Source organism: Bidens hawaiensis, unplaced genomic scaffold, assembly GCF_021521415.1.
Source record: "Bidens hawaiensis isolate Kalapana, Puna unplaced genomic scaffold, B.hawaiensis_p1.1 tig00008043_1, whole genome shotgun sequence".
In the NCBI taxonomy this organism is placed as follows: domain Eukaryota; kingdom Viridiplantae; phylum Streptophyta; class Magnoliopsida; order Asterales; family Asteraceae; genus Bidens; species Bidens hawaiensis.
In genome coordinates, this window is record NW_027491566.1 from 842,720 (window position 1) to 870,595 (window position 27,876).

At 43.1% G+C, this 27,876-nt stretch overlaps 1 pseudogene across 1 annotated transcript; it reads right to left on the reverse strand.

The window, feature by feature from the left end:
• Positions 1-3,793: 3,793 nt before the first annotated feature.
• LOC143636772 (uncharacterized) lies at positions 3,794-27,740 on the reverse strand (annotated as a pseudogene). Its single transcript, XR_013154310.1, has 11 exons — positions 27,373-27,740; positions 25,300-25,463; positions 24,984-25,206; positions 7,969-8,111; positions 7,667-7,874; positions 7,453-7,587; positions 6,761-6,889; positions 6,334-6,674; positions 6,053-6,269; positions 5,082-5,275; positions 3,794-4,552 (listed from the first exon to the last, which is right to left on the reverse strand). The product of XR_013154310.1 is annotated as an uncharacterized LOC143636772 (transcript).
• Between the last annotated feature and the right edge of the window lie 136 nt (positions 27,741-27,876).

A 27,876-nucleotide genomic window follows, 5' to 3' on the forward strand; every position in this document is an offset into this window, starting at 1 on the left:
TAAGATTCCCATAAACAAAGAATGCAGCATATACCCCGATCTTGCCTCTGGGGGCATCGTACACCGTCTGATGGGGTTCAGGAAACTCAGGCTCGAGAGACTCGAGCATGAACTTCCTGACGACGTACTGATACAGATCGACAGGCAGAGCACACTGGCACTCGCCAGCAGTACTCTTGTCATCGGCTGTAGCTTCGACATCGTGAGAAGACATCTTGCAGATGAAAGAAGAAAACGATTTCAAGAGAATGCTCGACTAAGAAAAGGTGAGTATTCGCCGAAAATCGTTAAAGATGAAGAGAGAAGTGAAAGTGTGAATTGCAAAGGACCCTCTCCCCCTTTATATACTAATCGCAATTAATGCGATGAATTTAATGCGGAAGAGAGAGAAATCGAAGGTGCAATGAAACTATGACACGTGGCAAAAAGCAAGCTGGCAACAGCTGTTGAAAGGACGCGTACCATTAATTTCGCGGCCACGCGCCCGAAAAATCGCGCCCACGCGCCTGAAAAAGCGTCTGGAATGACCAGGTACTGTCACGTCACCATAACTTCCTGCACGTCCTGACACAGTCAGAAGAAACCGTCGCACGACGTTTCAGAGGTTTGGACTGTTCTTATCCTTTCACCAACTCTTCGAATTTCAAAATTCAAAAAGATTCAAAAGTAAGCGGGAAAATACCCCTTAGCTTGGCAACCAAGTAACCATAAGACGGGTGCGGGTACAGTGTCAAGGCAAAACCCTTCACATACTTAGCACCCGCAGGAAATTGACGCCAGGAATACCTTGGAAGTAAAGTAACCATAAGACGAGTGCGGGTACAGTGTCAAGGCAAAACCCTTCACATACTTAGCACTCTGCAGGGAATTCAAACCAAGAAGGATCTTCTGAACCATGCTTGCGGAAACGGGAATAACATCCCCGCGTGACGGGAACGTCGAGAACTATATTGTTTGAAACTCCAAGATGGAATTGGTGGTTTTAGCATAGTTGATCAGTATGTTGAAAACTACCAAAACCCCATGGAGAATCCACACAAGTGGGACTCAACGCTCCTGACTTGCGAGGAGGTTACAAACCTACCCGCTTCATACCCAAATATCAAGCAGAAAAGTCAGGAATTTCTGCGTGACATCCGGAAAACCGCGGGAAGAATCACCACGGAAAATCTAAAAACTAAACCCTTTTCAAAACCCCTTGCTAAGTCCAAAAGTTCACCTCACTTATTAATAATTCATGAGAAGAACATTGGACTGGGGGGACTTGAAGAGGTAGGTCCCAGCAGAGCCCAGTTGGACCCGCAAGACTCACCTTGAACATGGACGTCTGCGCAACGACCAACTGCTCCCGCAGGACCCACCATGCTCAGAGAAAACCTTACGCGCAGTACGCCAGCTGTACCCGCAGGGAAAGCCTCCCAATGGTGAAGTACCCCGCCTGTTCCCGCAGTTGCGGATACAAGCCATCAGGGAAGGCTACCCGCACTAACAGCAAGGCTACACGCACAAGGCACTAGCTACTTCAGTAGTCACATGAAGGAATGAGCAAGGCGGGAATACTCCCGCCTAAATGAGCCAGTCCGTATGCTTCTGGAAGATCTTTTGTACTATACCTACTAAGGTATGGACAGAACAGACGATTTGACCAGAACAGCCCATGAACCAATCACAGGGTGACAGCTCACCGACAACAGTACGAGGAGGAGCACCCTCTAGTACTGTTTGTCACTATTAGCCGCTGCCTACTCACCAACCCTTACGATGGGACGTGCGCAGCCTACAGTTGGTGGAACAGTGCGTAACCGGCAGTAAAGGAACAGTGTACAGCCGACCTTGTTACTGTCGGCCGTAGCCATCCACCAACCAGCATGGCCTGTGCGTAGTCCACTGTTGGTGGAACAGGAATACTATTCAGCCGGCTGTACCTTCTAGGAAACCTACCTTCGGCTATAAATACTCCAACACCTTGGAATGGTAAGGACATCATCTGATATCTCATCTTATCTAGCAATCTCTTAATATACACTTATATTCAGAGCAATCTAGTCTGATTCTCACGCCGGAGGGTGGTCACAAGGAGGAACCCCCCCTTCTCAGTGATGAGCTTACGGTGTCTGTTTTGCAGGTCATCTGAAGAACAATCTTCTCTGCTGAACCTCATACTCGTGGGAAACATTACTTAACCCCCAGATTATCTATAATCTGCCCAGGGTTTACTTAGTGTTTCTTCAATAAACAACATGTATATATTATTGTTGACTGTTATTTTTTTATTTTAGTGTTTTGTAGGGAGGCTTCGAATTATTTTTGTGGAGACATTTAATAATAACATTTATAAGTAAGTTTTTGAATTATACACCTTGTAAATAATTTGCATGATAGGTCTAAATGAGTTTTAAAAGGTATCTTCTTGTGTTAATTGACTTGAACACGGCTGGTAGGGGTAACACCCTAACTAGTAAATATAATAATTATATAAATAACAATGCCATCAGCATCGCATCGACATAACAAAGTGATCCTTTAGACGAATCTATAAGACAGATGGAAGATCTTTAAGATAAGATAGTGATAGAGGACCACTATTAGTGACATCAATATAGTTGTGATGTTAGCTTATATATATATATATGTGTGAACAGTCCATTGTAAATCCCAATTCATAACATAAATGAAATACTCTTAACTGTGTGTGTGCTCTCTACAGATCCGTCATCTTCTCCGGCGGAAAAATCCGGCTTGCGGCAACACCACAGATTCTTTCTTTCTCCCCTTACCTTACCCATTGTTGCGTTATCATTATTATTATTACAACAATACAACCTATTATTATTATTATTATTACTACTACTCAGTAAGTATTATTATTATTATTAGTATTATTATTATTATCGAGTGCCCAATTGCTTGTGTTTGTGTGATTAGTTACAATCATAGAGCGTATGAACAATGACTATTACTTGAGACCATGTCCTGAAACGAGGGTTGTAGGAACGGGTAAAGATAGGGAGTATGTATTGCGTTTGGCTTCTTGGAATGTAGGAACACTAAATAGTAAGTTTCTAGAATTGGTAGATGTGCTTAAAAGACGTAGGGTTCAGATAGCGTGTCTCCAGGAGACTAAGTGGAAAGGGCATAGAGAGGCTGAGTGTAATGGGTATAAGTTGTGGTACTCGGGCTCTGATGGAGCTAGGAATGGAGTGGGGTTTCTAGTGGCTAAGGAACTACACACTAGTGTGGTGGAGGTGATAAGACATAATGACAGGATTATGGTATTGAGATTAGTACTAGGAGAGGAAGTAGTGGCAGTAGTTTAACTTCTAGGTGTACCTTTTTTCTCTCGAACAATTAGCTTATTATTACTATTATTATTATAATTTTATTTACTTTATGTTGCATCATACTTATATATAACAGAGCTGAGGGTCTATCTGGAAGTCACCTCTTTATCCCGTTGGATAGAGGTACGGTTTGCCTACATCCCACCATTCCCAGACCCTACTTATAGCTTTGCTGTTGGTAGGACTTAACTGGGTATGATTGATTGATTGATTGTGTGTGTGCTCTCTCTTACTAACTCTCATCATCTCCTCTCTGGCATCTACCTTAAATTCCCTGATGAAGTAAGTACTGTCGGAATCATATTATCCAACGGTATTTGCTTTAACACGACTCAACAAGTTTAACATGAAAAGTAAACTCGAATGATCGAGTACACCATCTTAAATGTGTCTTTTCTTAAACACTAAAATGAACAGGTTAACACATCTTAAACACAATTAAATATTTTATTTAAATAACATGAATGGCATGATATGTTTAGCACGACTAATTAAAACCAGTTCAACTACATGAATGACGCGACACGTTTAACACCACTAAAAAAGAAAAAAAATTCACAAACATGTTGTCTTTAAATTTTAATCGTTTTTAGAGTTATCAAAGCTCATAGTCGGTACCGATTAGGTACACTGCCGCCACCATCTTGGTTTCTTCCATCAGGTTGCATTTTCGGTTTAATGAAATCAATTATTGTGTATATGCTTAGAGTGAATCGGCTTGCATTCAACTGTTCCCCTAACATCATTGGGTAGTACACAACTTTAGAAATCGATTTATGTTGATCGCAAATTAGTTTGGGTTTAAGGTTTGTGCCCCGAAGGTATCATAGCTCGTTAGTATCCTAATGCCTGTGTTTTGTAACGTACCATAATAACTATTTGTTTCGACTCCAAATCGTTTTGATCTGTTACCAAACCCGTCTATTTAACCCAAAATAATAATAATAATAATAATAATAATAATAATAACAAAAACACCCTATTTTATATTTTTATTCATAAATCTCTTTTTATCTCTTGCATCTAATTGACCCATAACCTTCATCAAAAAAGCATATTCATAAGCCAATTCCTCACACTGCCCAGACCTCCCACCTTCACCAAAATGCCCTCCACTCATACTCGTCTTCAAAATAACCGAAACGCTACAATTCGAACACGTTCGTTCGCGTATCCTCGCCACGTATTTGGCAGCTTCCCAAACTCCAACTCTGCCAAAAGCACACGCGCGAAAAATAGGAATTAAAAACAAGGAAAAGTTAAAATGCAAAAGGAGACAAAAATGAGAATTGTGAGAATGATTTGCGGCCACAAAAAAAAACACTCAGAAAATATAATAAAAAGATCATAACTCAAAAATATAATTAAAGAAAGAAAAAAAAAACTAAAAACTAAAACGTTTCCCCTGCCATTCCAGTTCCAAAATAAAAAGACACTGTAAAGAAAAAAAAAGGTACAATCAATGACGAAAATAAACAAAAAACAATGATAAATAAAACGACACAATGATCTTTTTTCCTTAACACTGGTTTTTTTTTGAGAACGAGGAAGATGGTTGAAACATTTTTGAGTTTTAACTTTTTTCGTTTTATTATTTAATTTTGAGTTATGATTTTTTTGATAGGTTTTTTTTCTGGCTACAAATCATTCTCATCATTTTCATTTTTGTCCTCCTTTGTAGAACAACCTGGCCCATAAAAACATCAAAATTAAATAAATAAAATTAATAAGAAAGTGTACCTTGAGTCATTAAAAGATGACGTGACGAGCATTGCGGGGTAACAGATTCCTTTGCTTATATTATCGTAAGGCGAATACTTCATAATGTAATCAAAATGTGATTTTATTTGAGGGTTTCCAAATTCTTCATAGTCTAATATTGTTAATGGTAAGCTTGGATCCAGTAATGTATTACAGATATCAAGAAATGGAACCTGTAGAAAAGATTTCATACTGATTTTGTTCAAAATCCAATGATTATTTGATAAAAAGAAGAGAAAATCATGAGAATAATTATTTAGGGATGCGCATGAAACTGGCATAACCGGACCAAACTCAAAACCGACGGTTTATTTTATGTTTTTATTTCCAAAAAATGAATTTCAATTCGAAAACCGAAGAAACCGAACCAAACCCGTAAAAACCAAAGAAACCAAACTTTTCTAATTGAATTTATTATTTTATTATTTTTCAAATATTAACTTATAAAAAAAACAAATGGTATGGCCCAAAATTTTTAAGGCCAAATATATAATAATAGATTAAACATTAATTAACAAAAAGATTTAGGCCCAAAGTTTCAGGCCCACATTCATCATTTGGGTCGTTTTTCCACCTCAAAAATTTCAAGTCCAAAATGACAAAATCAAAAAACCAAACCGAACCCAATGTGAAAACCGAAAACCGAACGGTTTTCAAAAACCAAATTTTCGGTTTGGTTTGAAACAAATAATGACCTACACTAATGTAATTATGTGACACACGATACCATAGCGCATATAAATCCGTGAATACATTATTATTCGCATATGTGTTATTATTTGCGTATATAATGAAAATATTAAAGGTTTAAACAAATAAAAGTAGACATGCGACCGAAGACTCACGCATCTCATGGCTATACGCGTGATTTTCTTTTTAAAAAATGGCTACGTACATGATTTTCCTTAAAAAAACCATTATAAGAATCAAATACGAGTTTAAAATATTACCTTCAAAATGGCAGCTTTAAATAACTCGGGATGCATATTAATGGCGGCAGCAACAAGAAGACCACCAGCACTTTGCCCGATCGCACCAAGTTGGTCTTTATGCACATAACCTTCTTTTATAAGATAATTTCCACATGAAATAAAATCATTTATAGAGTTTAGTTTGTTCATTCCACTTCCATTTTTATGCCATGATGGATCACCACCACCGCCACCTCTGCGCATATAATAAAACAGTTAATGTATTGTATATTCACTTTTTTCCAAAACAAAAAATATACCTGACATCAGCAAATGCAACCACCCAACCGCGGTCAAGTAAGCTCAACCGTTCAGCACACCAACTCTTTTCCAAAACTTCACCATACGACCCGTACCCGTCTATGATACCCGGAGACTGACCCGTCTTATGGGCTTTATGAGAATATAATATTGTTAACGGAACTATCGTACCATCATGTGAAACGACTTCTTTTCTTTCACAAAAATATGAACTTGAAACGTTTATCCACTCGTTAGCTTCATTTTTGTCTGGTTTTGAAGAAACGTTTAATACGTCCTCTTGGTGCACAATGGTGAATGTTCTTGCTGACATGTCATAGTCAACAACTAAATCTGGCATCTGCAATGATATTATGATTATTATCTGTTCTTGTAAATTTGTAATTCATAAAATTTATTTATGCATTAAATTTCAATAAGTTGTACCACTGGAGATGAAAGCACGACTCGGTATACTGAGTTTGTGAAGTCGTGATTTGAGCCCGGGCTAACGCTGCATGAGTTTGAGGGCATAGGGAAATACCATGGATCAAGATCATCAATCTCCATTTCTTTCTGCAAACAGAAAACCGCATATTAAGGGTGTCAACGAGCTGAGGCACACGTAAGTTCTCGTGGCAGGCTCACTGAAAGTTTGAATTGAGCCGAGCTTAAAAGAGCTTGAGCGTAAATAAACTCGTTTAATAAGCGAGCTCGAGCATCATATACCGAGCTCAGCGAGGCCCATGAACCTATTATTCGTTCAATTATGATAATGTTTACTTAATATAACAAATATACTACATAATAATTATATAACAGCTATAAAACCAATTATGAAAAAATAACTATAAAAGTATAGTTATTATTTGTAATTACTACATATATATATTACACAATAAAAATAAATATGATAAAGTAACTAAACAATACATATTATACCATATTAATATTGTATACGTACAAATAGAACAATTAAATTATTAATAAATAATAAATGAGCCAAGCTAGAGCTTGAAAATTTTCTCACGAGCCGAGCTTGAGATATTGAGCTCGATACAAGCCGTTCACACCCCTATTCATATTATCAAATGACTATGAACATAATATCATAGTAACATCATGTGCAACTAATATACCTCATTGTTGGATTGAATAGGCATTTTAATGGAACAAATCATAGGCGTATCTTCTTTGTTGAGATAAAGCACAAGATGCTCATCGAAAACATCCATGTCTTGTATATTCGTACCTTTAGTCGGAACAATAATTTTCTAAAAAGAAAATGAAAAATTCCACATAAGCACTTAAACAACAAATAAATATAAGAACGTTTAAACAATATTGTAATACCTCCCAATTCGCTGACCCTACATCCTCAACACGACACCGAGCTAAATAATAATTTCCATCTAACAACTCCTTTTCGTCACCGGAACACAAATTTGTTAGAATATAAAAGAACCCTCTATGATGCTCCAAAAAAACTGTACACCCAAAACACGATTATGCACTTTTTGTAAACCGTGTTTTGGGTTGTTTGCATCTAATACATACACCTGCAATATAAATTATAACCATCAAGATTCAAAATAAACGACAAGTTGTTTTCTTTTAAAAGAAATTATGAATCATGTATAGATAAGTGCCTTCCTCGGATGATGTCCTCGAGTTTGAATTCACGGTTATGAATTTTCCATCTTTTGTGTTTGTGATATCGACACAGAATCTGGAATCATTTTCGGTGTATACTGTGATGTCGGAAACGGGATTTGATCCAAGTGTAGTGTATTGTACCCTGTCAGTTTAAGAGGAATATGTGAAGTTTATTACGGGATTTGAAGTTTAAAAGATTTATAACTTAGAGGTGGCAATATGATTTGGTTATGTTTCGTCTCTGATCGGTCGGATAAAGAAGTTAGATATAAAGAGAGTTCGTCAAACGTGTTCAACCGGGTCAAATGTGTCAAATTGGGTCATATGTGTCAGACAAGTCAAACGTATCAAGCAGGCTAAATGTGTCGGATAGGTCAAATTATCAAACGTTGCAAATGAGTCAAGTGTGTCAAACAAGTCAAATGTCGAACGGGCTAAATGTGTCAGACAGATCAAATTATCAAACGGGCCAAATGTGTCAGACAGGTCAAATGTATCAAGCAGGTGAAGAGGTAGGTCCCAGCAGAGCCCAGCTGGACCCGCAAGACTCAGCTTGAAGAGGGACGTCTGCGCAAGGACCAACTGGTTCCGCAGGACCCACCATGCTCAGAGATGAAGACCTTATGCGCAGTACGCCAGCTGTTCCCGCAGGGAAAGCCTCCCAATGGTGAAGTACCCCGCCTGTCCCCGCAGCTGCGGATACAAGCCATCAGGGAAGGCTACCCGCACTAATAGCAAGGCTACACGCACAAGGCACTAACTCTCAATAATTCAGTGTCACCTGAAGGAATGAGCAAGGCGGGAATACTCCCGCCCAAATGAGCCAGTCCGTATGCTTCTGGAAGATCTTTTGTACTATACCTGCCAAGGTATGGACAAAATAGACAAGATCTGACCAAAGCAGCCCATGAACCAATCACAGGGTGACAGCTCACTGACAACAGTACGAGGAGGAGCATGCTCTAGTACTGTTTGTCACTATTAGCCGCTGCCTACTCACCAACCCTTGTCGTGGCACGCACATAGCCTGCAGTTGGTGGAATGGGAACAGTACACAGTTGTCACTATCAGCCGCTGCCTACCCACCAACCAGCATGGCACGTGCGTAGCCCATAGTTGGTAGAACAGGAATATTATACAGCTGGCTGTACCTGCTTGGAAACCTACCTTCGGCTATAAATACTCCAACACCTTGGAACGGTATGATCATCTTGTATCTTACCTTCATTAGCTATTTCTCTCAATATACACTTATATTCAGAGCAATCTAGTCTGATTCTCACGCCGGAGGGTGGTCACAAGGAGGAACCCCCCCTTCTCAGTGACGAGCTCACGGTGTCTGTTTTGCAGGTCATCTGAAGAACATCCTTCTTTGCCGGACCTAACCCTCGTGAGAAACATTACTTAACCCCCAGATTATCCGTAATCTGCCCGGGGTCACTTAGTGTTTCTTCATTGGCGCCATCCGTGCATAAAAGCTAGAACTAATTCTCAGTTTTTTCAAAACTTCTGAAAAAATGGTTAACGTTACTCCGGTCCCAAGGCCAGTAAGTGACCAAGAAACCCCGGTAACCACAACCCCAGCTACTGGGGGGGACACCGGCGGTTACACAAATTTTACGAACACTACCCCGGTTACCCAAGCCGGGGCAAGTGAAGTAAACAATATTTCACTGGGGTTCACTGATGCCCAGTTGGAGAAACAGACGAGGCTCCCTCGCCAAACACTCGATCAAGTTAAGGCGTGGGCCGAAGCACGTCAGAAGGAATTCCAAGCTGAGTTGGATGAACGCTTACGTTCACTCCAACAGGCTGACGAATTCGGAAGCACTCGACAACAGCTCAACATGAACAGTGAGTGCGAGTACTCGGACGATGATCGAGAGGAATCCGACACTGACGCGAACCCTCGCCATAGGGCGAAAGGGAAGCGTAAAGAAACGGACTTCCAACCAAGAAGGAATTTCGGAGAAACCTTCAAACCAAGGAACGCGGGGGGAAACCCACGCGACTTCTCCAAAACCTTTAGACCAACTGCTGCAAATGCGGGAACATCCAAGTTTGCAAGGGACATTGCGGAAGCAATCGCTCCGAGAAGTGCCAAACAGATGTCCAACATCGGCACTTATGATGGTCTATCCGACCCAGATGATCACTTGAACAGATTCATAGCGGGGGCAACCGTCAGTAACTGGACGGAACCCACGTGGTGTTATATGTTCCAGATGACGCTGGTTGGAGCGGCCAGGGCGTGGTTTGATCGTTTACCGGTCCACCACATCTATGATTGGGCGGACTTTCAACACAAGTTCAGCCAACACTTCAGTCAACAGAGGAAATATACTGAAGAGCAGTGGACGATCCTCAACTGCGTGAGAGAGGAAGATGAATCTTTACTAGACTTCATCACTCGCTTCAACTCCAAAAAGCTGAGTCTAGGCAACATAAGTGAAGATCTTGTTTGCGCCGCTTTCATCCAGGGCGCCGAATACCCAGAGCTTATCCGCACGTTGACGGGTAAGGATGGCATGCCATCCACATGGGATGCCATCATGACGGCAGCCAAGCGCTTTGCCGAGACGGAGAAGCAACTGGGTAGGGATCTTCCCCAGAGTACACACCTCTACACGCAGAGGAACAGAGAAAACAATGTTCGGATCGCCCGGCAGAACAAAAAAAGGAAGCTAGGTATTTGGCAGTCAAGGGTAAACTTTGACACCTCATCCAGCTCTCGCCCTCTTGTTGTCGGAAGGGATAACCCGCACCCATCAAGCCGATAACACCGGTGGACGCCACTCACCAAAAGCGTCACGGAGATATTTGCCACCGAAAAACTCCCATGGCCAAAAGCTCCAATGATCCGGCAGCGACCTAATGCGGATCAGAGCAAATCCTGTGACTTCCACGGGACAAAGGGTCACAATACAGAGGAGTGTACATCCTTGAAGGATATTGTTGAAACATTCGTCAAGGATGGAAGACTTGCACACCTTGTGGCATCAATCAAGAATGAAGGAAGGAATGATAACCGGTATAAAGGCAACGGACGAAAGCCCGTTGACATCAGCATCCACATGGTTCATGGCAACATCAGAGGAAGAAAAAGACGAACGACAGAACCATGCGAATGGAAGGAAGCTGAGGTGCGCTTCCCGCGAGTGCCAGGAGGACCCAGCAAGGAAGGCCCTATCGTCATCAAAAGCCAGCTGGGGCATTACATAACTTCCCGCACTCTTGCTGACAACGGCGCCTCGTCAACGGTTATGTACAGGCAGTTCTTCGACAAGCTAGACGACGAAGACAAAGAACGCATGGAAACGGTTTACGCCTCAATGGAAGGGTTCGACGGCAGCACAAACACCCCCCTGGGTATCCTATCTTTCCCCGTCATTCTCACGGACGGGAAATACTCCCGCACAGAAGACGTGGACTTCGTCGTGATGAGGAAGCCACACCACACATACGACATTCTCTTTGGGAGAGACGGGATGGCAAGATTCAACGCCGTGGTATCTTCAGTCCACGGCATGATGGGATGGCCAACTGCTGAGGGTGTAGCGATGATCACCGGTATCCCCCAGGTATGCATCGCATCTGTCTCAACATCTAAACCCAAACCAAAGATGGCTAAACCAACCATCACCGAACCAGAAAAATGGGCCCTCAATGGCAAATACCCTGACCAGGCTGTTACCATTGGCCCAACAATCACTGATCCTACGCGCACCTTACTCAAACGCTTACTACAGAGAAACGCTGACATCTTCGCGTGGACACCAGCTGACATGACTGGTGTACCTCGAAGTAAAGCAGAGCATAAGCTCAAGTGTGACCCGGCTTTTACGCCAGTCATACAAAAGCGCAGAGTAGTCAGTCCAATTTATCACCCTAAGTGAAGCTGATCAATATTGGTGAAGCTGATCAATATTGGTGACTTGCTAAAATCCCGGTGATCAATATTGGTTATTTGCTATTTGCTGATCAATATTGGTTATTTGCTATTTGCTGATCAATATTGGTTATTTGCTATTTGCTATTTTTTCTTCTTAATCACCCTAAGTGAAGCTGATCAATATTGGTGACTTGCTAAAATCCCGGTGAGATCGTTTCATATCTTTTATTTTTTTGTTGGCAATAGGCCTTGATGCTGCTAGAGTAGTCAGTCCAATTTATCTGTTACTGTGTGCCATGTGTCTATTATTATTATTATTATTATTATTATTATTATTATTATTATTATTATTATTATTATTATTATTATTATTAGTTTTTGTTACTATTATTATTATTATTATTGATTTGGTGTTCTATTGCTTGTATTTGTGTGATTAGTTGCAACCATAGAGCGTAGGAACCATGACTAATACTTGAGACCATGTCCTGAAACGAGGGGTGTAGGAAAGAGTAAAGATAGGGAGCGTATATTGCGTTTGGCTTCTTGGAATGTAGGAACATTAAATGGTAAGTTGCTAGAATTGGTAGACGTGCTTAAAAGACGTAGGGTTCAGATAGCATGCCTCCAGGAGACTAAGTGGAAAGGAAATAGAGGGGCTGAGTGTAATGGGTATAAGTTGTGGTACTCGGGGTCTGATGGAGCTAGGAATGGAGTGGGGTTTCTAGTGGCTAAGGAAATACACACTAGTGTGGTGGAGGTGATAAGACATAATGACAGGATTATGGTGTTGAAATTAGTACTAGAAGAGGAAGTAGTGGCAGTAGTCTCCGCCTACGCGCCTCATGTAGGCCTAGGGGATCAGGAAAAAAGAGAATTTTGGGATTGCCTAGGCGCAGTGGTAGGGGGCATACCTAGGGGGGAGAGGATTTGCATAGGAGGTGATTTTAATGGACACATTGGTAAGGCTAACGATGGTTTTCAAGCCGTACATGGGGGTTTCGGTTTTGGTGATAGGAATGAGACCGGAACAGATCTTCTAGAGTTTGCGGTGGCACATGACCTAGGTATTATAAATTCTTATTTTAGGAAACAAGATTCTCATTTAATCACTTTTAGCAGTGGCGGACGCGACACGCAAATTGACTACCTTTTGATGAGGCAAGGAGACCGACGTTGGTGGAAGGACTGCAAAGTCATACCTGGGGAGGCAGTTGTGACTCAACATTGACTACTAGTGACTGATATAGCCTTCAGAAATAAGCTGACTGTTCGAGAGAAGAAAGGTACACCGAGAATTCGATGGGGAAATTTGAAGGAAGAAAATCTCCTACTGTTTAAGGATAAACTCATACTGCATACGCGGGCTCGACTAAATGGGGACTCAACTCTGATATGGGAAGCTATGGAGACAAAGATCATCCAAGTAGCAAAGGAGACTCTCGGGGTCACAACAGGAAAGACAAGTGGGCATAAGGAGTCTTTGTGGTGGAATGACGCAGTGCAAGACAAGATAAGGGACAAACAAGGATGTTTTAGGGAGCTAATGAGGTGCACGAATGAGGAGGAGCGAGTGGAATTGAGGGACAACTACAAAACGGCCAAGATAGAGGCGAAGAAGGCAGTGGCGGAAGCAAAGAAGGCGGCCTTTAAACGGATGTATGAAAGTCTAGAAACAAAAGAGGAGGAACATGCTATGTTTAAGATTGCCAAAGCCAGGGAGCGTAGAAGGCAAGATCTAGGACCGGTGATGTTCATAAAGGATACAGATGGGCATGTATTGGCCAAGGAGCAGGACATCAAGCTAAGATGGCAAACCTACTTCCACAATCTTTTTAACAATGGGAGAGCTTACCAAGAAGAACATGACAACACAAACTTTCAACGACAACAATCGAATAACTGCTACTGCCGATGGATCACACGAGAAGAGGTGAAGGACGCACTTAGGAGGATGGGTAGGTCTAAGGCGGTTGGCCCAGACAACATACCCATCGAGGTGTGGAAGTGTCTGGGGGAGGAAGGAGTCATGTGGTTAACTACTCTGTTCAATAGTATTCTCAAATCAGGTAAGATGCCAGACCAGTGGAGGAGCAGCGTTGTAGTTCCTATCTATAAGAACAAAGGAGACGCCCAATGTTGTGGTAACTACCGAGGAATCAAACTACTAAGTCATACTATGAAGCTATGGGAAAGAGTGATTGAGGTTAGACTTAGACGAGAAACTCAGGTTACGGTCAACCAATTTGGCTTCATGCCGGGGCGTTCCACCACAGAGGCAATACACCTTTTAAGAAGATTAATGGAAAAGTATAGGGAGAAGTAGCGTGATCTACATATGGTGTTTATTGACCTAGAAAAGGCCTACGACAGTGTGCCACGACAGGTGCTCTGGGAGTGCTTGGAGGGTAGAAGAGTGCCCAGGAAATACATAGAGATAATTATGGATATGTATACCAGGAGTGAAACAAGTGTCCGTGCGCCAGTGGGGGATACTGATTTCTTTCCTGTAGAGGTAGGTCTTTATCAGGGGTCAGCGTTGAGCCCGTTTCTTTTTGCAGTAGTCTTGGATGAGTTGTCAAAGTCGATTCAGGGGACTCTCCCGTGGTGCATGATGTTCGCAGACGATATTGTGTTACTTGCTGAGAAAAAACAAGATCTAAACATGAGGCTTGAGGAGTGGCGAACAACCTTAGAGACAAAAGGTTTAAATTAGCCGATCTAAGACGGAGTACCTACACTGTGATTTTGGTGGGATAAACGACAATGAAGACGCACACATCACAATTGAAGGGCAGGTGGTCCCGCAGGTAACGAAGTTCAAGTATTTAGGATCATTTGTACAGAGCGATGGGGAATTAGACAGTGATGTGACCCACCGAGTTCAGGTAGGATGGTGTAGATGGAAAGCAGCCACAGGTATATTGTGCGACAAGAGTTTCCCGACTAAACTAAAGGGAAAATTCTATAGAGTGGCAGTTAGACCTGCAATGCTATATGGAACAGATTGTTGGGCCATCAAGAAGGCACATGTGCGGAAGATGGAGGTAGCAGAAATGAGAATGCTACGTTGGATGTGTGGGCACACAAGGCTAGACCGAATAAGAAACGTTGTGTTTCGCGAGAGATTAGGGGTGGCGAACATAGCAGACAAGATAAGAGAGTGGAGATTGAGATGGTTTGGACATGTAAAGAGAAGACAGACGACGAATCCTGTTAGATCCGTAGAAAACATTACTATAGAGGGGAGGAGGGGTAGAGGACGACCGAAATTGACTTGGGATGAGAGGATTAGGCATGATTTGATAGACCTAAACCTCTCCGAGGACATGGTTGAGGATAGGAATTCGTGGAGAAGTAGAATTAAGTTAAGGATTTTTAGAGAGAATTGAATATCTTAGGGCTTAGACTTGACTTATTTAGGTCACATACCATAATGGTATTTCCCTTACATATTATTATTATTATTATTATTATTATTATTATTATTATTATTATTATTATTATTATTATTAGCTTTTATATAGCTGTTAAACTGTGACCTTATTATTAATATTATTATAATTAGTAGTAGTTTTTATATAACAGTTAAACTTTGATTTCCTTTATTTTGCTTCATACACATGTACTTAGAGCCGAGGGTCTCTCTGGAAGCCACCTCTTTATTCCTTTGGATAGAGGTACGGTGTGCCTACATCCCACCCTCCCCAGACCCTACCTATAGCTTTGCTGTCGGTGGGATTTTACTGGGTATGATTGATTGATTGATTGATACAAAAGCGCAGAGTAATGGGGGCGGAACAGGCTAACGCGTGTAGAACCCAAGTCAAGGAACTCCTTGACGCGGGCATCATACGCGTTAGTAGATATCAAACATGGGTTGCAAATCCCGTTATGGTACCGAAGGCTAACAAACAATGGCGCATGTGCATAGATTTCAAAGATTTAAACAAAGCATGCCCCAAAGATTGTTACCCGTTACCCGAAATTGACCTCAAAGTGGATTCATTAGCACCGTTTCGCCTTAAATGCTTCCTTGACGCATATAAGGGGTACCATCAAATCCACATGGCTGTAGATGATCAGGACAAAACCGCATTTCGGACGCCCGATGGCACATTTTGTTATCAAATGATGCCATTCGGACTTAAGAATGCAGGGTCCACATACCAACGCCTGATAGACAAAGAGTTTCATGCCCAAATTGGGAGAAACTTGGAAGTCTACATGGATGATTTGGTCATCAAAAGCCCTGAGCCAGAAGCGATGTTGAAAGACATCGAAGAAACTTTCAACACGCTCAGAAAGATAAACATGAAGCTCAACCCGAGCAAGTGTTCCTTTGGGATGGAAGAAGGGAAGTTCTTGGGAGTCATTGTTACTAAAGATGGCTTCAGAGCGAACCCTGAAAAGGTCGAAGCCATTATCAAAATGGAATCACCTACTACCATCAAGCAAGCCCAGACACTGAATGGACGCCTAGTCGCACTTAACCGCTTTTTGTCAAACCATGCGGATAGGTCGTTCCCATTCGTGTCAACATTGAGAAACTGTTTAAAGAAAACGCACTTCCGCTGGACACCAGAAGCGGAAGCAGCTTTTCAGGAAATTCGGTCACGCTTGATTGAACTCCCAACGCTCACAGCACCAGAAGCGGGGGAGGAATTAATCATATATCTTTCTGCCACAGATAGAGCAACCGGGGCAGTCCTGCTAGTAGAGCGAAAAGGTATCCAGATGCCTATTTACTATGTTAGCCGTGTCCTAACAGACGTAGAAACCCGGTACTCCACCCTGGAAAAACTAGTCTTAGCACTTGTACAGGCTTCACGCAGGCTAAGACGATATTTCCAAGGTCACCCAATCACCATTCTCACCAACTTCAAACTTGCAAACGTTCTAGGCAAACCCGAGTTATCGGGACGTCTAGCCAAATGGGCAATTGAGTTGGGGGAATATGCGATAAAGTACAAGCCAAGACCAGCCATAAAAGGCCAGGTCATGGCCGACTTTATTGCAGAAGTCCCCGCTTCGCGGGAGAAAGAGTGCCAGGAGGAGGCTCAACCCTCCCCAGCACAGGACATCAATGATGTCTGGCGACTCTACACTGATGGAGCAGCCAGCAACGAGGGTTCAGGCGCAGGGTTGAAACCATCTAACCCAGCAGGCCAAGAATACACTTACGCTATTCGACTGGATTTTCCAAGTACGAATAACGAAGCCGAGTATGAAGCATTCTTGGCCGGGCTGAGAATTGCGCGTAAAATGGGAGTGAAAAACTTGGAAGCCCACGTGGATTCCATGTTAGTAGCCAACCAAATAAACGGAACGTACACGGCCGTGAACGACACAATGGCCCTGTACCTAGCACAAGCAAAAACCCTTATGCGCGATTTTAATGATTGTAAAGTCATACACGTCAAGCGTAGCGAAAACAAATCTGCGGATGCGTTAAGCAAGCTTGCATCATTAGCCTTCACCCATTTGGGAAAGGACATCCGCATTGAACTCCTTGAAGCACAATCAGTCCAGCACAAGGAAATTTGTGTCATCCAAACCGGCACAGAAACGTGGATGACACCGATAATAAATTACCTTGCAGCGGGTATACTACCAGAGTCAAAAACACAGGCAAGAAAAATACGTTGTAAAGCATTAAACTATCAACTCATCGATGACATCCTTTACAGACGTAACTTTCTTGGCCCACTCTTAAGATGCGTGGACAACCAATATGCTGACTACCTCCTAAGGGAAGTACACGAAGGCATCTGTGGAGTACACGCAGGTCCACGCGCTGTTGTAGCTAAGCTAAACAACGCGGGATACTTTTGGCCGGGGATGCATACGGATGCGCTGGCATACATCAGAAAGTGTAGGTCTTGCCAGCTCTACGCACCCAACACGCATCGCCCAACGAATGAACTTGTTCCAGCCACCTCTTCATGGCCATTTCAGAAGTGGGCCATCGATGTGACAGGCCCATTTCCTACAGCAGCAGGAAACGTTCAGTTCCTAGTGGTAGCCATCGACTACTTCACCAAGTGGATAGAAGCAAAACCCTTAGCCCAAACAACCTCAAAACATATTAAAAAATTTATTTGGGAATTTATTATTTGTCGTTTTGGACTTCCACAGACTTTGGTGAGTGATAACAGCACCAACTTTGCTGACAAGAAGCTACAAAAGTGGCTGGAAGAACTTCAAATCACCCACACCTTTACCTCAGTGGCACACCCGCAAGGTAATGGTGAGGTGGAAAGAGCAAATAAAAGCATCGTCGAAGGCGTAAAGAAAAGACTCCTGGAACACAGATCCGACTGGGTAGACGAAGTTCCACACGTCCTTTGGGCAAACAGAACGCTGAAAAAGGCCAGTACGGGAGAAACCCGTTCAGCCTCACTTATGGCACTGAAGCCATGGTCCCAGTCGAAATTGGTTTGCCCTCACCAAGGGTCTTGATTCAGCCAGAAGACAATGATGCGGAAAGACGGTTAGACCTTATGCTAACCGAGGAACGCAGAGACTTAGCCGCATCGCGTGAAGAAAACTACAAGCGACAAATGCAAAAGTACTACAACACGCGGGTAAAACTCTGCAACTTCAATGTAGGAGACTACATATTGCGTAACAACGAGGCTTCAAACCAAGAGCGCCCAGGAAAACTGGCACCGGTCTGGGAAGGACCGTACATTATCAAAGAAGTTTTGGGAAAAGGCGCATACCGGCTCGAAAGGCTCGATGGCACTCCTATCCCAAGAACATGGAACGGAGCTCAATTACGCAAATGTTACATGTAGATCAATTCCAAACTTGTAAAGAAAATGCCTAGAGCCACTTCTAATGGAAATGATTCTCTTTTCACATTGTGTTGATAGCCTTACCTTTATACTTATGAACTTCCCACACTGATATGCCGGTATTCACCGCATAAATATGGGAAGAAGTAAGTCGTTGCGTGTGGAAGGCGGCAAAACCCGCATAAACACATAAAACGGTAAAAATTTCTAAGGAAAACCTTCACGCAGGTCAGCTATAGGTGAAGTTTGGTCATCCCAATAAATGAAAGTGACGGTCCTACCCGCACAATCATGATAGAGGAAACTGAACATTAACCTATTGGCAACCGCGCGTCGACAGGTTAACTTATTCAAAACACTTAGAAAATTTCAAAGGAAAAGATGAGGAAAACTTCCACGCAGGTCAGATATAGGTAAAGTTTAGCCATCCTACTAAGTGAAAGTGACGGTCTTATCCGCACAATCACGAAAGAGGAAGCAAAACTTTAACTTATTATCTGCCACGTTGAAAAGTTAACTTATCTAAGTACTCAAGAAATTGCTAAGTTAAAACAAAATATGCGTGAAATAAACAAGGCAAGGCATTAACAAATAATCTTTATTCCATCAACATTCAAACATTACAAGAATTGCTGGGTACATACCCGCATACAAGATTAGAAGTCTACAAACATAAAAATCTACTCTAATGGTGGAAAGGGATCTAAAGTATCAAGCTTCAGGACCACTCCCACTTGGACCCGCACCATCAGTAGAGTGTGGCGGTTCAAGGAAAGCTTTGAGGATAGTTAGCCCATCATCAGCAGCAGCAATCTCGTTTACCTTCTCCACCACCGGATGCGGGAAGGCGGCATACTGATTCACTGCTTGGTCATACGCAGCTTCAGTATCCACATTGTAAAGAGGGAAGTTGGAAGGCGGAATGCCTTGTTCAACAAACCCTAGACCAAGCAAGAAGCCAGCCTTTTCCCCATCCTCATGAGAAACGTTGAGGGCTGCGCTCATCGCATCGTCATATGATGTGTTCGTGAACACCCGATGCACAACCTAAAAAACAGAAGTATATCAAAAACTCTTCTAAGGAAAAGCGTAAAGAAATTGTGAAACTACGCATACCTGAGACAACGCTTCTCGGAGAAGCCATTTCTTGGTAACCAGAGCCTCCTGGAGGGCAGCTTGAGCTTCATTACGGGCGCGTTCGGCTTCGTTCTTTGTAAGGTTGGCAAGCAAAACATCTTTGGCTGCAGCCTCTTCGACGCCCTTTAGCTTACGCTCAGTGTGGTCAAGCACCCGCCTCTGGTCTAAGATCTCTTGGAGCTTCTTGGCATCTTCCATGGCCAAGGCATCATGAGCCTGCTGGAGCCTCTCTAATTTGGCTTTAAGTTCCTCATTCTCGATGTGTAGAGGCTCAGCAGCAGCTTCAGCCTTGGTGGCCCTCTCGGTTGCATTCCGTGCAGTTTCCTTAGCCAACCGAAGCTGTTCATTAACAGCTTGGGCGGCCTTGGAACGGGCCTCGAGACGAGCCTGAACTTCAACCTCAAGGGCCTTGAAGGCCTTCTCCTTCTCCGCAGCAACGGCGGAGAGCCTCCTGTTCTCCTCCCGGACAGCCCGCGCCTGAGCTACTTCTTGGATACGAGCTGCCTTTAACTTGTCGTTTTCACGACAAAGCAGCTCGACGCGCGGCTGCATCCGGGCTACGAGAATGCGGAGCTCATTTGTCAACCTACTCTCCTGGTAGCTTGACATTGCTTCCCCCAGCGCCCCACTTGGGGCGGCGTGGCGCGCCCACTCGACGCATTCCACAGGTGTCCGAAGGGTTGTTCCTCGGCGGATGTTCCATCGTGGAACATACACTTCATTGGAATCCGACAGTGCAAAAGCAAAAAGCAGTTAGGAAAAGATGATAAAAAAAAATATAAAATAAAATAATAAAAGGCCAAAATAACCCTACGCACCTGTAGGGTCGACGACAGGCCTGTAGCCGCCAAACATATCACCCGAACCTAACGGATATCCATCCAAGAGGTCAGGCAGATGGGAAGGAGGCAGAGATTGGCTTGACGCCCCAACCCCGGACATACCTGAAGGACCGGCCGTAGTCGCCGGCACCGGAGGAGGCATAGCGGAGGCCGCCGTGGTAGAAACCAACGGAGGTGAACTCACCGGAGATGAACTCACAACCGCGGCCGCGGCTGTGGAAGAATCCACAGAAACACTCACTGCCGGCTCAGTGAAGGAATCAGTGAATATGGCACTGACAACCGGCGGAGACGTCGTCACAGTTGGAACAGTTGGCTCAACCGGGTGAGCAACTGAACAAACCAACTGAAGCAGGCGCAGTCGCCTGGGTCATCGCCTCAGGTAGGTTGACCAAGCCTACCGTCATGGGTCCGGAGGTGCTCCTCCCCGCTCCACCCTGGAATGCGGTAGCATCCACGCCTGCACAAAGAAGATATATAAGTATAATGGCGGAAAGTTATGCAGTTAAGATAAAGGAAGTATACTTACGGGTCCTTTTGAGCTTGAAGGTGCGAACGGGCGGGGACGAACCCGATGGAGCCGGCCTCTTCGTACCGGTCACCGTCGTTGTCCTGGGCTGCTCGGAGGTGACAGCCCTTTCAACCTCCAGAGCAGTGGTCTCAACACCACCCGGGTTCCCCGCCGCCTCTTCACTCTCGGTCTCCGACTCAGACCGGTTCACCTGGTCGGCAGTGGAGGCTACCTTCGCCTTGCTCTTCCCGCCAGCAGCCTTCTTCTTCCGCGCAAGAAAAGGACCATCTGCGGATTCCTCATCAGAAGATGACAAGATTAGAGGAATTCCAGTAGAGGTTTCAGCATTCAGGGGGCGAGGGTTAAATAGTCTTTTACCTGGCCGCGTGGCGCTCAGTATTTCGTGGCCTGGCGGGTAGGCCTCCACAAACCGATCCGCAGTCTGCACAAGGATGGGCAACTCGTTCTCGTCAAGAGCACGAGTACCCAACCGAGCGGGACCGTCAGCTTCCCGCGGATGCAGGAGGGACTGCAAGTCATTTCCCTCTGAAATAAAAAGAAAAACAGTTAGAAAAAACCTTAAATCAACAAAGAAGACGGGGCATACCGTAAGGGATAAAGTTCAAACCGTATTCAAGTACAATGGGAATCTGTGGCGCATTCGCCCCAGCATCCTTCCACACCCTGCTCATACCGAGCTTCACCATCCCGAACTCCGGAAAGCGGTAAACCGGAGTCTGGATCCGGGAAATCTTGAAGAACCTTTCCGCCTCCTGGTAGTTGGAGGCGTGAAGGCTGGGGAGAGCTCTCCCGTTCTTAAACGTCATCGCTATAGGGACGACACAGGCAGAGATGTAAAAGAACTCCCGCTTCCAAGACCGAAGACTGCGCTCGGTAGCGCAGATCTTCAAACCCTTGATCCGGGTGACCAGGGTGTACCAGCCTTGGATGCACCTCCAGGAGTAGAAGTTCATCAGGCGGTCGACGTGGGGATCCACGCCAAGAATGAGGCACACCCACTCAAAATGGCGGATCTTGGCGATCGCCATTGGGTGTACCTCGGTCAGGTGCATACCGTGTCTATCCAGAACACGGTATACAAACTTCGTCAACGGGAACCTAAGATTCCCATAGACGAAGAAGGCGGCATATACCCCTATTTTGCCCTTGGGGGCATCGTACACCGTCTGGTGTGGCTCCGAAAACTCAGGCTCGAACGGCTCGAGCATGAACTTCCAGACGATGTACCGGTAAAGCTCGATGGGAAGAGCACACTGGCATTCGCCAGCAGTGCTCTTATCGTCCTTATAGGACGTAGACGTCGGGTTCTCGACATACAAGTCAGACTCCTCGACGGTAGCTTCTGGATCATGAGTAGACGACATGTTTTGGAGGTAAAGAACGATTTCAGGAGAATGCTCGACAGAAAGTTATAGTATTCGCTGGAAATCGCTTAGAAGAAGAAGAAGTGAAAGTGTGGATTACCGTGAACCCTTTCCCCCTTTATATACTCATCGCAATGAATGCGATGAATTTAATGTGGAGGAGAGAGAAAAGAGCTGGTGCAATGAAACTATGACACGTGGAAAAAGCAAGCTGGCAACAGCTGTTCACGGGACGTGCGCCGTAAAATCCGCACCCACCTGAAAAAGCGTCTGGAATGACCATATACTGTCACGTCGCCATAACTTCCTGCACGTCCTGACACTGTCAGAAGAAACCGTCGGACGACGTTTCAACAGTTTGGACTGTTCTTATCCTTTCACCAACTCTTCGAATTTCAAAAATATTCAAAAAGATTCAAAAGTAAGCGGGACTATACCCCTTACCTTGGCAACCAAGTAACTATAAGACAGGTGCGAGTACAGTGTCAAGGCAAAACCCTTCACATACTTAGCACCCGCAGGGAATGGACGCCAAGAATACCTTGGAAGTAAGATAACTATAAGACGAGCGCGGGTACAGTGTCAAGGCGAAACCCTTCACATACTTAGCACTCGCAGGGAATTGAAACCAAGAAGGATCTTCTGGGCCATGCTTGCGGAAAGGGAAATAACATCCCCGCATAGCGGGAACGTTGAGAACTAGATTGTTTGAAGCTCCAGGATGGAATTGGTTCTTTAACATAATTGATCACTATGTTTAAAACTACCAAAACCTCGTGGAGAATCTACACAAGTGAAACTCAACGCTCCTGACTTGCGAGGAGGTTACACACCTACCCGCATTATACCCAAAGATCAAGCAGAAAAGTCGGGAATTTTTGCACGTGACATTAGGGAAACCGCGGGAAGAATCCCCACGGACAACCTTAAAACTAAATCCTTTTCAAAACCCCTTGCTTAAGTCCAAAGTTCACCTCACTTATTAACAATTCATGAGAAGAATATTGGACTGGGGGGACTTGAAGAGGTAGGTCCCAGCAGAGCCCAGTTGGACCCGCAAGACTCACCTTGAAGAGGGACGTCTGCGCAAGGACCAACTGGTTCCGCAGGACCCACCATGCTCAGAGATGAAGACCTTACGCGCAGTACGCCAGCTGTTCCCGCAGGGAAAGCCTCCCAATGGTGAAGTACCCCGCCTGTCCCTGCAGCTGCGGATACAAGCCATCAGGGAAGGCTACCCGCACTAATAGCAAGGCTACACGCACAAGGCACTAACTCTCAATAATTCAGTGTCACCTGAAGGAATGAGCAAGGCGGGAATACTCCCGCCCAAATGAGCCAGTCCGTATGCTTCTGGAAGATCTTTTGTACTATACCTGCCAAGGTATGGACAAAATAGACAAGATCTGACCAAAGCAGCCCATGAACCAATCACAGGGTGACAGCTCACCAACAACAGTACGAGGAGGAGCATGCTCTAGTACTGTTTGTCACTATTAGCCGCTGCCTACTCACCAACCCTTGTCGTGGCACGCACATAGCCTGCAGTTGGTGGAAAGGGAACAGTACACAGCCGGCCTTGTCACTATCAGCCGTTGCCTACCCACCAACCAGCATGGCACGTGCGTAGCCCATAGTTGGTAGAACAGGAATATTATACAGCTGGCTGTACCTGCTTGGAAACCTACCTTCGGCTATAAATACTCCAACACCTTGGAACGGTATGATCATCTTGTATCTTACCTTCATTAGCTATTTCTCTCAATATACACTTATATTCAGAGCAATCTAGTCTGATTCTCACGCCGGAGGGTGGTCACAAGGAGGAACCCCCCCTTCTCAGTGACGAGCTCACGGTGTCTGTTTTGCAGGTCATCTAAAGAACATCCTTCTTTGCCGGACCTAACCCTCGTGGGAAATATTACTTAACCCCCAGATTATCCGTAATCTGCCCGGGGTCACTTAGTGTTTCTTCAGCAGGCTAAATGTGTCAGACAGATCAAATTATCAAACAGGTCAAACAAGTCAAGTGTGTTGAACGAGTCAACAAGTCAAATGTGTCAAATGTGTCAAACAGGTCAAAAGTCAGAGTATTCTTAATGGTCTCATTGTTCAAAAAGTTAAACTATTGTTGTAGTGAAAAGTGCGCTAAACGGGCCAAATATGATGTATCACACATGTCAGATGGGTCAAACAGATCAAATGTGTTACACGGTTCGAATGAATCAAACGGGTCAAAAGTCACATTGAAGTGTATATTTAACGTGTCTCTTTATTCAAAAAGTTACTACTGTCGCAGTGACAAAGCTTCGCTTTTATTCATATAAAAGTAATGGACAAAAAAGTGTTTTCAGGGTCAATCGACACAACCCAACTTGATCGCTGTACTAAAAAAATCACCCATTTTAACCCACCCGTATCGCCACTTCTAACATAATTGTGCTTACCTATACGGTCGTTGGCTTTGGTCACAAACTGTATAAAACAATGTACGGCTATCCTGAGCCCATGCTAAGCTAACAACACCTTCAACTTTTAACGTTGGAATAATAATCCCAGTTTTAAGATCCTTAACTTGAAGAAGAAAACGTTCTTCTCCTGTTATGTCAACCGTGTACGCAAGAAAACGATGATCGGGTGATATTCTACAAGTACCCACATGAACATAGCCTGTAAATTAAGGATTAACAAAAGGGTATAATTAAAAGGAAACATACAATTATTGTTGTTTGAAATTCAAAATAGTCCTATGATTTTGCTTACCATGTTCTTGTGCGATTTCGTTCCAATCGAGTAATATTTCTTCGCTTGCGAATTGTCTTTTTGCATATTTGATCATATTTTGCATCCATCTTGTGTTTTCAACCGCCAATTTGCGACATAAAACAGGGTATTCTTTTGATTCTGGTATACATTGGTAATACAACCTAATCAACCACATAAGCATATAGATATGTCATAAATTAGTTATAAGTTATAACAACCACTAAACCATATGTAACTTCGTATATATAAACGCCAACAATCATTGTACGGTGCATACAATAAAAAACACATGATTCAATCTTCAAGGAGGCGATGCATCGGTAAGCGCCTGAGGGCTACCTGCCCAACACTAGTTGTTAGGCTTGTAAACGAACCGACCGTTCAATGATCTGTTCGTGAACTGTCCAGTAGGAAGTTGGTTTATGTTCGTTTATTTAGTAAGCGACTGAACATGAACAACACTCTTTGTTCACTTAGTTAAACGCACGAACATAAACATATGTCTTGTTCGTTTAAAATCCGTTTATGTTCGTTTGTGTATTTATTAAAAAATTTTAGGCCCTAGGGCCCAACAAATTGATGTTCACATTTGCTTTTAATTGGTTTTCGCTTAGTTATTTCGTTTATGTTCTTACATCTATGTTTAGTTACGTTCATCTGTTTACACTCGTGATTTTTCGTTCGTACGACTTAATGAGCAAGCATAAGCAAATATGTACACATTCATTTTATTGATGAACATACACAAACAAGAAAACCACGTTCGTTTAGTTGTCCGTGTTTGATTGTTTGTTCATGTTCAGTTAAAGTTAAAACGAACGAAATATGAAAATGCCCCGTTTATGCTCGCTCGGTTCGTTTACTGCACGTAGAAATGATGCAAGTTCAATTCATGACTGCACGTAGAAATGACAGCCAAAAAACAAAGAGAGTTGTCCTAACTGATATTTTATAGTCAATCATAGTAATCTTCATATCTAATATGGATACAAAATTCATAAAAATTATACACCAAATTGTTTAGTTTATACTACTTCTGCCGATAACTTAATGTACTTATCAAATATTCTTTCAAGCTTACTTTGACTCCAAAGAGTCAAAATGCAAACTTTTGACTCTGCAGGAAGCATCTGCAGGGAGTAGTATACATACATTTTGACCTTTAGAGATCAAATATCCAACTATCAATTAGGGGTATGCATTGGTCGGTTTTAAACTAAACCAAACCAAAATTTCGGTTTTTGAGTTTTCAAAACCCGCTCAGTTTTTGTTTTTCAGTTTTTGGTTTGGGTTCGGTTTCAGCTTTGCCATTTGGACTTGAAGATTTTGGACTGAAAACGAAAAACGACCAAAAATAATGAATTTGGGCCTAAATTTTATTGTTGGTTATTTATTATACATTAGAGCTAATATATTTCAGTTAAACTATACATTAAAGGAAAATTGGTTTTAAATAATCCCAACTATGCCCTATGGGCAAATAACAGTCCAACTTCACACTTCGTCAGTGCAGTCCCAACTAAAGGTGTATTTTTTTCCAACGGTCCGCTAGGCATGCCACGTAAGTAGCAAACTAACGGAGTTAACTATCCATGTATTTTTTTCCAACGGTTCGCGACTGACGGATAGTTAACTCTGCTAGTTTGTTACTTACGTGGCATGCCTAGCGGACCGTTGGAAAAGAAATACACCTTTAGTTGGGCATGTTATTTCCCAACAGGGCATAGTTGAAATTATTTAAAACTTAAAACCAATTTTCCTAAATTAGATTACTATAAATTACATAAAAGTCAAAATAAGAAACGAAAATCTATAACTTTGGTTCGGTTTCTTCGGTTTTAATTACACTCAATACCGAAAGTTGGGTTTTTACTAAAACATAAAACCAAAACCGTCCGCTTTTGTTTCAGTTCGGTTTTTTCAGTTTCGGATAGGTTTTTCGGTTTTACTCACACCCCTACTAATCCCTAAACCCTATGATTTGGATGTTACACTAAAAATTATCAAAATTCTCAAATTATAAAAAAAAATCATTGATCAAAATAAAAAATATAAAATTAAGAAGCTTACCATTGACCCCAACGTTCCGGTGGAGTCGAAATCTCATCGGGCACTCGGGCAATCATTTCGTTAAACAGAGTACGCTGCAAGTTACCAGTATCGGATATGAAAGCATCAGAGTACTCATTCTCACGGTTAACATGATTAATAAACTCATGGCCATTAATATTATTAGACGACATCCAGTGATACGGGTCTTCCCAAGAAGACCCATGAGATGTTACTTTGAATGGTATTTGTTTAGCTGCCGGTGGTTGTTGTGATAATGGTGTATGGTGGTGGGTTGAAGAGCAGAAGTAAGAGTGTTTTACTATGTAGCTAAGTGGTTGTTGTAATCTGTTGGGTTTTGTGGTTAATGTTCGGATTAAGGAAGCCATGGAAGTGGTTGTGCCGGCAACTTCACTTCATTATTGTGTTTTTGGTTTCTTTGATTTACAAAATGCTCAAACTCTACTTGTTTTTGATCTTGGGTGTTTGGGTTTTTTATTTCCATCCGACTTATAACTTATAAAT